The following is a 9,823-nucleotide window of genomic DNA, read 5'->3' on the forward strand; positions in this document are numbered from 1 at the left end:
ACATGGTTGTAGAAGCTGGAAAATCCCAAGTCCATGGGTCAAGCTGGAGGCTTTTCCTGACTCACTTAGCTGTAGGGGCTGGCAAACCCAAGATTGACAGGTCAGACAACAGGCCTCTGGCTCACAGGCTGCAGAGGCTGACAAATCACTAGATCAGTAGGTAAGCTGCTAACTCAAGCCCCAGGAACTGGAGGTCAGATGAACAGGAGCTAGCTGCAGGATCCAGAGCGAGCAAAAGTCCAAGAGTCTAGTCAAAAAGTCAGCCTATATTGAATGCAGGCCACATCCCCAAGGAAACTTCCCTCCAACTGATTCTTATAGTAATCCATTGATTCTTATAGTAACAGTTTTACTAAATGAGCCATGGGATCAATTTAGGGATTCTACCAGTTGCCAGATATGCACCCCATTTACGCATTTTGAAAGTGGGAAGTAGACGGAAGGTGAAACTACAGGTACAATGACCCCAGTGTGAGATAGAACTGGAAATAACCTCTATCTGGCGTCTGACTCATGACCTCATGCTTTCATGGTTGGGCCACAGTGGTGAAATGGATCTCAGAGATTGACTTCAAAACATTACCGCTGTTTAATAATCTCTGAAATATCATGCTATTTTCCTTTTCCCAGAGCACAGTCAGTCTGGTAAGTGGCCTCAAGTTTCTCTGGAAAAAGCTTGTGTATAATAATTTATAGTACATACTTATGGAATTTTTGAGAGTGATTTATACAAGGAGATCAAATCTTTCCTTCAGTCAAGAGGCTCTGGGTCTGTGAATTGTGTCTTGGAATGGAGCAAGAGGCTGCACTTTCTCATTGTAGTGATTTAAGCTAAGTATCTTGTCAATAGTTGTATAGTTTTACCAGTTACAGATCAAATAATATTTTACTAGCCTCCCCATTCTTTTACATCAAGGGGCCCAATAATCATTTGTTGTTGTTGTGTGCTTTTGAGCCAATTCTGACTCATAGTAACCCTATAAGACAGAGTAGAACTGCCTTATAGGATTTCCTAGACTACAGTCTTTATAGAAGCAAATCACCAGGTCTTCTCTCCTTCAGAGTGGCTGGTGGGTTCGAACCACTGGCCTTTCAGTTAGTGGCCAAGCTCTTAACCATTGTGTTACCAGGATTTCTCACAATCAACTAGTCACCATCAAGTATCCCTGAAGGTAAAAATATTCTCTTTGCTGATTGATTCCAGATGCCCATTTGAGTGATTGTGCCTACACTTATTCTAATAATTAAATTATATACCCTTGTCTTTGGGCTTCAAGGATCCCATCAGTCCCACAGATATGAAGGAGCTCATTTCAGCAGACATGTCTTCCAACATTAACCTTGGCCGTCTGAGGAAAACCATCCAAGAGATTTCACCGATTCTGGTTCCTCCCTCTTTAAGACAGTTAGCAATGCCTTGGTAAAAGAACTACATTGGACTTCTTGGAGTAGCTAGGGATATATATCGTAAATCTATTCCATTTCCTAAATCTTTAGATTTCTTTTTCCTCTTCCTGCCAGGGAAGTTCTGATATCTCAATCTCTTTGAATGTCCAACCTTTTAAAGAACTAACCAACTAAAGTGTTAGAGACACTTCTAGCTGCCGGGACAATCAAGTTAAAGTCATAATCTTAAAAAAATACACACATGTGTAAATTCTACTCAATCCATTAACAGTGTGTCCAGCACACCTAGAATCTACTTCTATTCATGTCTTCCAGATTTCTGCCAGTATAATCAAATCTTGCAATTTTTATATTTATATAAGAGATCTCTTCTTGGATCAGACTTTGCCTTATTCTCCAAAGGGCAAATCTGATTGTGTTATGGGTCTTGTGGCAAAGAGGAATGGTAAGGGTGGGTATTGAGTAAAATAGATATCCCCAGTGGAGGTTATTGCAAGATCTTTAAGAAAGAAGAAATAAGTCTCAGAAAGGGAAGGAGGCAGCAGAGCAAGTCTCAGAAAATTTAGTGGTTCAAATTTCTCAGATTCTTCTGAGTCCAATTAAAGGTCTCCATTTCAAATATTAGTAACTCACTTTTCAGTGTTCTAAACTTTATTTAAAAAAAAAAAAGTTTGTGAAGCTTTTCATTCAACTTGCATTATTATTCCCCAACTGGCATGATTAAATTTAGAGTTTGATTCTTAGCCATGTCTGCCCTGTGGCAATAAGAAATAAGATATTATTTCAGGCCACAATAGAAGCTCTCTGATACTCTGTATCCTGAGCTGATGGATTTAAAGCAAGGAGCTTATCATTTTCTTTCCAGTACAGCCAGAGTAGCTATCTCCCACTATGAACTTCGTAGTCATTTTTTCTACAATAACAATCAAGAACAAAACTATTTCATCTCTAGAAACCTTGATTTCAACAAATAACCATGGGTGGTATTTTAAGTAATAAGATGCAAATTTATGCCATGGATTTTTAGTATCCCTTTTTCCACTGGCAATAAAATCACAGTTACATTTTAACTCAAATAGGTAACACATCCGAGAAATCTAACTTAAAGATCTGTTTCGTGGAACTGCTTCTGGTATCAAGAACCGTATCAGTCAGCTTCCTGTCAGGAAAATAGAACTTATGATATATAATTTAATATTGAAAGTATAATATAGAAAGCTGGTTATAGAGGTACTGAAAAAGCTGGAGAAAAGAGAGATATGAGGCAACTAGAAACAAATTTGAAGTCTCTGGGGAAGAATCCATTGCCAAACTCCTCCCAAAGGTTGGCTGAATTCAGTTCCTTGGAGTTGCAGGAGACAGGTACTTTTTTGTTGTTGTTGTTGACTTTCATCCATGGCTCCCACATGCAAGCCATGAATACTTCTTATGCTTTCTATTTCATTCTCTTCTGCTATCACTCAGAGAAAGGTCTTTTCTTCTAAGCTTTGTGTGATTAAATCAGGACCCTCTGGATAATCTCTATCTTAATGTCAACTATGCCATGTGATATAACATACTCCAAAAAAAAAAAAAAGGAGTGATATATTCACAGTCTCCAGATATTAGAGTGAGACAACAATGTGGCCCATTTTACAAATTCTGTCTATCTCAATAAGGGATAGTGACGAGTAATAATAGCATTCTTACGTCAAAATCTGTTTGTGCTTCAAGAGTAATAGCATCAATTAGCTTTGACATATGAAAATAATGTAATAAATAATTTCTAGCTAATATGGCTATTCTGCTTGATGGCAGCCTTTTAAATGTATTCCTGAAATGGAACAACAATGACATTCTTCAGAATATGGGAAAAGTTCTCTCAGTTTATTGTGAGCACAATATATTCTTCTTTTGAACAAAGATGATCTTCAAAAAAAGAAAGCGTATATAAAGGCAATCAGCTTATAAAAATATCTGGGTCCCAAGATTCTAATAGATTTTCCTGGGTGTGTGACTTTCTAGAGAGTGTCATTTTTCATAAGGAAGGAGCTATTTGAATGCCATACAAAAATCACCATTAATCCTGCAGCACAAAATTGCTGCCTTGTGTATCAGCTGTGCTGCATCTGGAACACTTGCACTTGGAAAAAAAAAAAAAAAAGCCAAGAATTTATCTATGAATTTAGAGCCCTTTTTAAATTGAAAATATCACGGACTAATATAAAGAAAAAATATATATAGGGATTTTTGTGAGCTTCCTGAGATATTGCCCTCATTATTTTTTAAATTATTTAATTTTGATATTTCTTTGGGAATAGAGTTGTTGCTTTCACAAAGAATTATTGATTCTTAAGAAATGATCAGTCAAATATAAGCTTGGGATTATTTCAAGGAAATGACAGTATTATGTGATAACAAAGTAGTGAACTTCTTAAATTAGACAAAGGCATTAAAACCAAACTCTCCTCTTTGGAAACCCAAGTGATTGCCATTAGCCGCTTTAGTATCACAGCAGGTTACACAAATTGTTATTACATTTAATTACCATGCTCACAAGTAGAGGAATTTTTTACCTGCATTCAGATTACATACTGAAAAATTATTTGAAAGTATTTCTTGCCTTGAAAACATCAAAGAAATCAGCTCCAATCTTAACCTTATTATCAAATACCTAGGGATCATTAAACCAAATAACAGAGAAAGCTATGTCAACTATAAGTGCTGCTTTAAGGTGATATTTGATTTTCCCAATAAGGGGGATTATTACAAGTAAGTGAGAATGATACAATTCAACATAACTATGTTACTGTGGTGTAAAGTTAATGCTACTTTTGTTTGCTCCCTTTCTTAACAGACGAAGTGGCATAAGGTATATCATCATATAATACTTAGGGTGCCATTCAATTCCTATGTAATCATATTCCTCATATTAACAGATGTTAAGGGGTTATTTTATTTTGAGTTATTGAATATCATATTAAAGTTTCCAATAAATACAAAAAAGAGTTTCAGTGACAGAAAAATACATAGATTTATGGACCAGAAAAAGTTTCTGTGCTGGAAAAGACTGTTCTAGAACAAGATAGACTGGAGTCCAGTGGATGGCACAAACAGTCAAGCACTCTACTGCTAGCCAAAAGGTTGGTGGTTCAAATCTACCCAGAGGCACCTCAGAAGACAGACCTAGAGCTCTGCTTCTGAAAGGTCACAGCCTTGAAAACCCTATGGAGCACTGTTCTACTCTGCCCACAAAGGGTTAGATTCTAGATGTATTTTGAGGGGATAGCCTTCAGTATTTCATGACAGATTGAATGTATGGCATTAAAAAAAAAAAAAAAAAAGTTAGGAGTCAATGAAAGTTTCTGCATTCCTGAATTGAAGGATGGGGAGAGAGATGGGGAATTATGGGAAAACTCATGATTTTGGTAGTAATATAAGGAGTTGGTAAACACCACGGTATTTAGAAGGCCGATTAGAATATATGGAAACCCTGGTGGTAGTGGTTAAGTGCTACAGCTGCTAACCAAAGGGTCGGCCGTTCGAATCTGCCAGGCGCTCCTTGGAAACTCTGTGGGGCAGTTCTACTCTGTCCTATAGGGTCGCTATGAGTCGGAATCGACTAGACGGCACTGGGTTTATTAGAACATAGGAAACTCTGGTGGCATAGAGGTTAAGAGTTACAGCTGCTAACAAAAAGGGTGGCATTTTGAATCCGCCAGGTGCTCCTTGGAAACTCTATGAGGCAGTTCTACTGTGTCCTATAGGGTCGCTACAAGTTAGAATCAATAGGACAGCAACAGGTTTGGTTTTGGTTTGGTATTAGAATATAGTTGTTTTTTTTTTTTTTTTAAATCATGCAATAGTTAAATAAATGGCAAGTCAATGAGTGATACTGAAAAAATAAAACTGAAAACTTCAGACTTCAGCAAAGTGATAAATGGATGGCATTCAGCATTTATAGGTGTTGCTAGAAGGATAAAAGTGGTTAACGATTGCAAAGTTTAAAAGGAGAGTGAAGTTTTTCTTTTTAATTAGAGTGATGTCACTCTTATAAGTAGTCCTAAGCCAAAAAGATAACTTCTTGCTAAACGTCAAGAAACCTACACAATCCATCCTACAGGAATAATGCATAGAAAAAGACATGTTTTTACTAAACATTTTATGGAAAAACATATTTTACTAGACATTTAAAAAATTTTGTTAATCCTCAAAGAGCTAGAAATAGCTAGGCATCTAGAAATATGCAATTCGAAGAACAAAATTTGAACAATTGCAGATAGAGAATGTGAGAATGTCCTAATTATTTAACTCTATTATTAATGCCTCTTAAGTTTCAAGTCTAAAATACCTTACCCAGATAACTCGAAGAAAACCATCTAGCTTATAAATGGGTTCACAAATGATTCATGAAGCCAAGAATAAGAAGTAAGCTTTCTCACAGGGGGCACTATAGTTGGGGCCTTGGAGGTCTGGTGGCACAGTGGTTAAGAACTCGATTGCTAACCAAAAGGTCAGCAGTTTGATTCCACCCTCCACTCCTTGAAAACCCTATAGGGAAGTTCTGATTTGTCCTATAAGGTTGCTATGAGTCAGAATCCACTCAAAGGCAAAGGGTGGGTTGGTTGAAGATGCCTTCGTTTTTTTGTTTGTTTTTGTTTTTTAATTGTGCTTTAGGTAAAAATTTACAGCTCAAGTTAATTTCTCACTGAAAAATTTTGTGACATTAGTTGCAATCCCCACAATATGACAGCATGCTCTCCCTTATCACCCCTGGTTCCCTGGTTCCATTCATCTAGTTCCTGTTCCTTTCTCCCTTCTCATCCTGCTTTTGGACAGGAGCTGCCCATATGGTCTCATATAGTTGACGGAACTAAGAAGCATGTTCCTCACATGTATTATATTTTGTTTTACAGTCCTGTTTAATCTTTGTCTGAAAAGTAGGCTTTGGGAATGGTTTCAGTTCTGGAGTAGCAGAGTGTCGAGGGCCATAGTTTCCATTGTTCACCTTCTCTCCCCACAGGCAACATACTTTTTTTTCATCTCCATCATAGCATAATAAAACCAAACCCAAAAAACCAATCCCACTGCCATAGAGTTGATTCTGACTCATAGTGACCCTATGCTACAGAGTAGAACTGCCCCCATAGTTTCCAAGGAGTGCCTGGTGGATTTGAACTGCTGACCTTTCGGTTAGCAGCCATAGCACTTAACCCCTGCACCACCAGGCTTTCCTTATGGCATTTAAAAAAAAAAAATTGCCGTTGAGTCAATTCTGACTCCTAACGGTCCTACAGGACAGAACAGGACTGCCTTACAGGGTTTCCAAGGAGCACCTGGTAGATTCGAACTGCCAGCCTTTTTGTTAGCAGCCATAGCACTTAACCATTATGCCACCAGGGTTTCTGAAAGCCTAATAGGGGTCTATAATTTCAGTTGTATCTTTCACAGAGACAGACCCACTCTCTGTCCTAATCAAAAAAAAAAATTAGAAGAGAGGATGTGATCAGCCCTACTTCAGTCAAGTATCCATTCAAATTAGATTAGGAAGAGTGTGGTACAGACATAACTGTCGGGGTTGTTTACCCACTTGTTGCATCTGGGCCATTCACAGAGAAAGCTGTTCGACAAATTACGTACTTTTAAAAGTAATGGGCCAGTTCAGTGAGGGCCTGAGTAAGGAAATGAACTTGCGGTACAAAGAGAAATCAGTTAGCAGATGGTACATAAACCACCAAAACCAAACCCACTGCTGTTGAGTCAATTCTGACTCATGGCAGGATTAAAATAGGAGAGAAATTCAGACCTGAACCAAGGTAAGTATATGATTCTGGGCATTCTTGGCTAAGAGATTCACTAGCAATAAAATGAAAAGCATTTGGCACTAAATCTTTACACTATAATTGTGTGTGTGTATATATGTGTACATGTATATTATGTATTAATTTATTATATACATGATATGTGTTTATTTACATACCTATATCATTTCTATATTTATGCATGAAAAAATTTAAAATCAAATTAGTTGTCTTCTCAGGACCAATTTCATTTTCATTTTAAAATTTTGAGTTAAATATACCTCTTTCGAAGTATATCAAAGCACAGAGGACGTAACCAATGCGAGAAGCTGAATTTCTGATGCCCAGAAAATAAACTAGCTTTATTAGATCATTAGACAACAGTGTGTTAAGGCACCTATGTAGAATACCGTGAACCAAATATTTTTTAAATAGAACTTACTAAGAGAATTTATCAATTTGAGTAAATGATGTAGAAAATACAATTCTATCATACATATTTTGTTATTAGCATACCTTAAAATTATTCTGTTACAGGTTGGAAATATAAATATTTCACTAAATTTTCTTTAAAAATGGTCAACTGAAATAGACATATGATTTATGTGTGCTCTGTCATTTAAATGATAGTAATATTGTATTGATAGTGCTAAAACATCTTTGACAGTTAAGCCTTGGTAGCCTCAATACTATCTACTGAAAGCTAATATATTTCCTTAAAGTGAACTGGATACCAAAATATGAAAATTAATTTTTGAGAAAAAGACTCATATTTGGTTAAAAAATATATATACATTTGCTATTCTGTATCAAATTTGCATATTAACAGCTTTCATTACTATTGCAATTCAAAGTTTATGTACTATTCATTTCTAACTCTCTGCATCCTTTTCATGATCTGAAAACATACAAAAATACTTTTGAGATTCTGTATGTGTCTGATTGCTTTGAAAACTCTGAGGGATTCTTTAGAATGTGAGCCATGAATCATTAAAGGATTTATTTTGCAACTTGTGCATTCAAAACTTCAGAAATCATTCTGAAATGTTCAAAGCATACTACTTTCTCATGGGCTTTTACCCCCAAAGCTCATATTCTCACTGAATGATTTTTCACTCATAGTATTCTACTGGGCCGTGAGGTATAGAAGGTAAGAGATGAGGAAAATTTTCCTTGAGCACAACTTTAAATCACTAGGGAGAAGTAAAAATTTATGTTCAAAAACCTAAATCACTTGAACGCCAATGTTCATTGCAACACTAGTCACAACAGCCAAAAGGTAGAAACATTCTAAATGTCCAGCAACAGAAGACTGAATAAACAAAATATGGTATATGCATATGATAGAAGAGTACTCACTGTAAAAGAGAAATGGAGTTCTAATACATGCTACAATGTGGATGAACCTTGAAAACAATAGAGCAAGTGAAAGAACTCAGACACAGAAGGGATAAATATTGTGTGATCCCATTTATTTGAAATATCTAGAATAGGGAAATGTATAGAGACCAAAGTTTATTAGTGGTTACCAGGAATAGAAGGATGTGGGGAAAGAGGACTCATTGTTTAGGGGGCACTGAGTTTCTGCTGAGGGTGTTGGGCAAATTCAGAAACAGAGAGTGATAATAGTTGTACTACATGATGGAGAAAATTAATGCCACTGAATCGTATTTGCAAAAAAAAAAAAAAATATTGAAATGGCAAATGTTTTGCTATACATTGAAACCTGTGGGAGCTGGAACCCAGTATTGCCTGGATTTTCCTGACCTCAAAAGTTTTCCACCTTTGACAGGTGCGGTCACTGCTTTTCTATTGCTCTCTATTTAGTGGAAAATATTTGAGTTTTCATTCCCTAGCAGGTTTTTTTCCTTACACAGCTTCCTGCTTTTGCAACTTGTCCTGCATGTATTTTATCACAAGTAAAAAACAAAAACAAAACTAAATCAGAGGGAGGGCCAAGATGGAGGACTAGTCAGATGCTTCAGGTGGTCCCAAGTGAATTGATTATATATGACAACCTTGGAGCCCTGAACATCAAATACAAAGTTGAAGAACTGGACTGAGTGGCAGTGGGAAGGAAAGACATTTCAGAAGCAGAGAGGAGTCTCCAGACCTGACTCTGCATGAAGTGCCACCTGGATAGGCCGGCATGCTTGGGGAGGCAAGCAGCGGTATTCAGGATGTGTTTTCCTCCAAACCCAGTGAAAAGCAGAACTCAACTGACGAAAGATAAGCACATGCGTCTAATCTACCACATGGCCCAAAAAACATCCCCTTTAGGAAGAACCTCTCTCCCATATACTTCCTCCCAGGTCTGCACCAGGTCCCAGGATGGCTTCAGTGAATGCACTGAGCTGGAAGTAGGACCCTTCATGTGCTCTGAGCCATCCTCCCAGCCTTGGAGAGGGAACAAACTAACAAACAGGAAAAAATAATCTGCCAACTCCCCTAAGCCAGGAATTTAGGGCAAGCACAACTCCTTTACCTAGGCACAGGCATAAGGGGTCCATGGACTTTGAATGCCTTTCACCCCTGCATAGACCTGTGTGGACCCATTTCAACAGCGTGGGCCCACATTAGCATAATACAACAGGATATATACCTGAAGCCTAACTTCACTGTATCAGATAAATGGT

Source organism: Elephas maximus, chromosome 5, assembly GCF_024166365.1.
Source record: "Elephas maximus indicus isolate mEleMax1 chromosome 5, mEleMax1 primary haplotype, whole genome shotgun sequence".
Lineage (NCBI taxonomy): Eukaryota > Metazoa > Chordata > Mammalia > Proboscidea > Elephantidae > Elephas > Elephas maximus.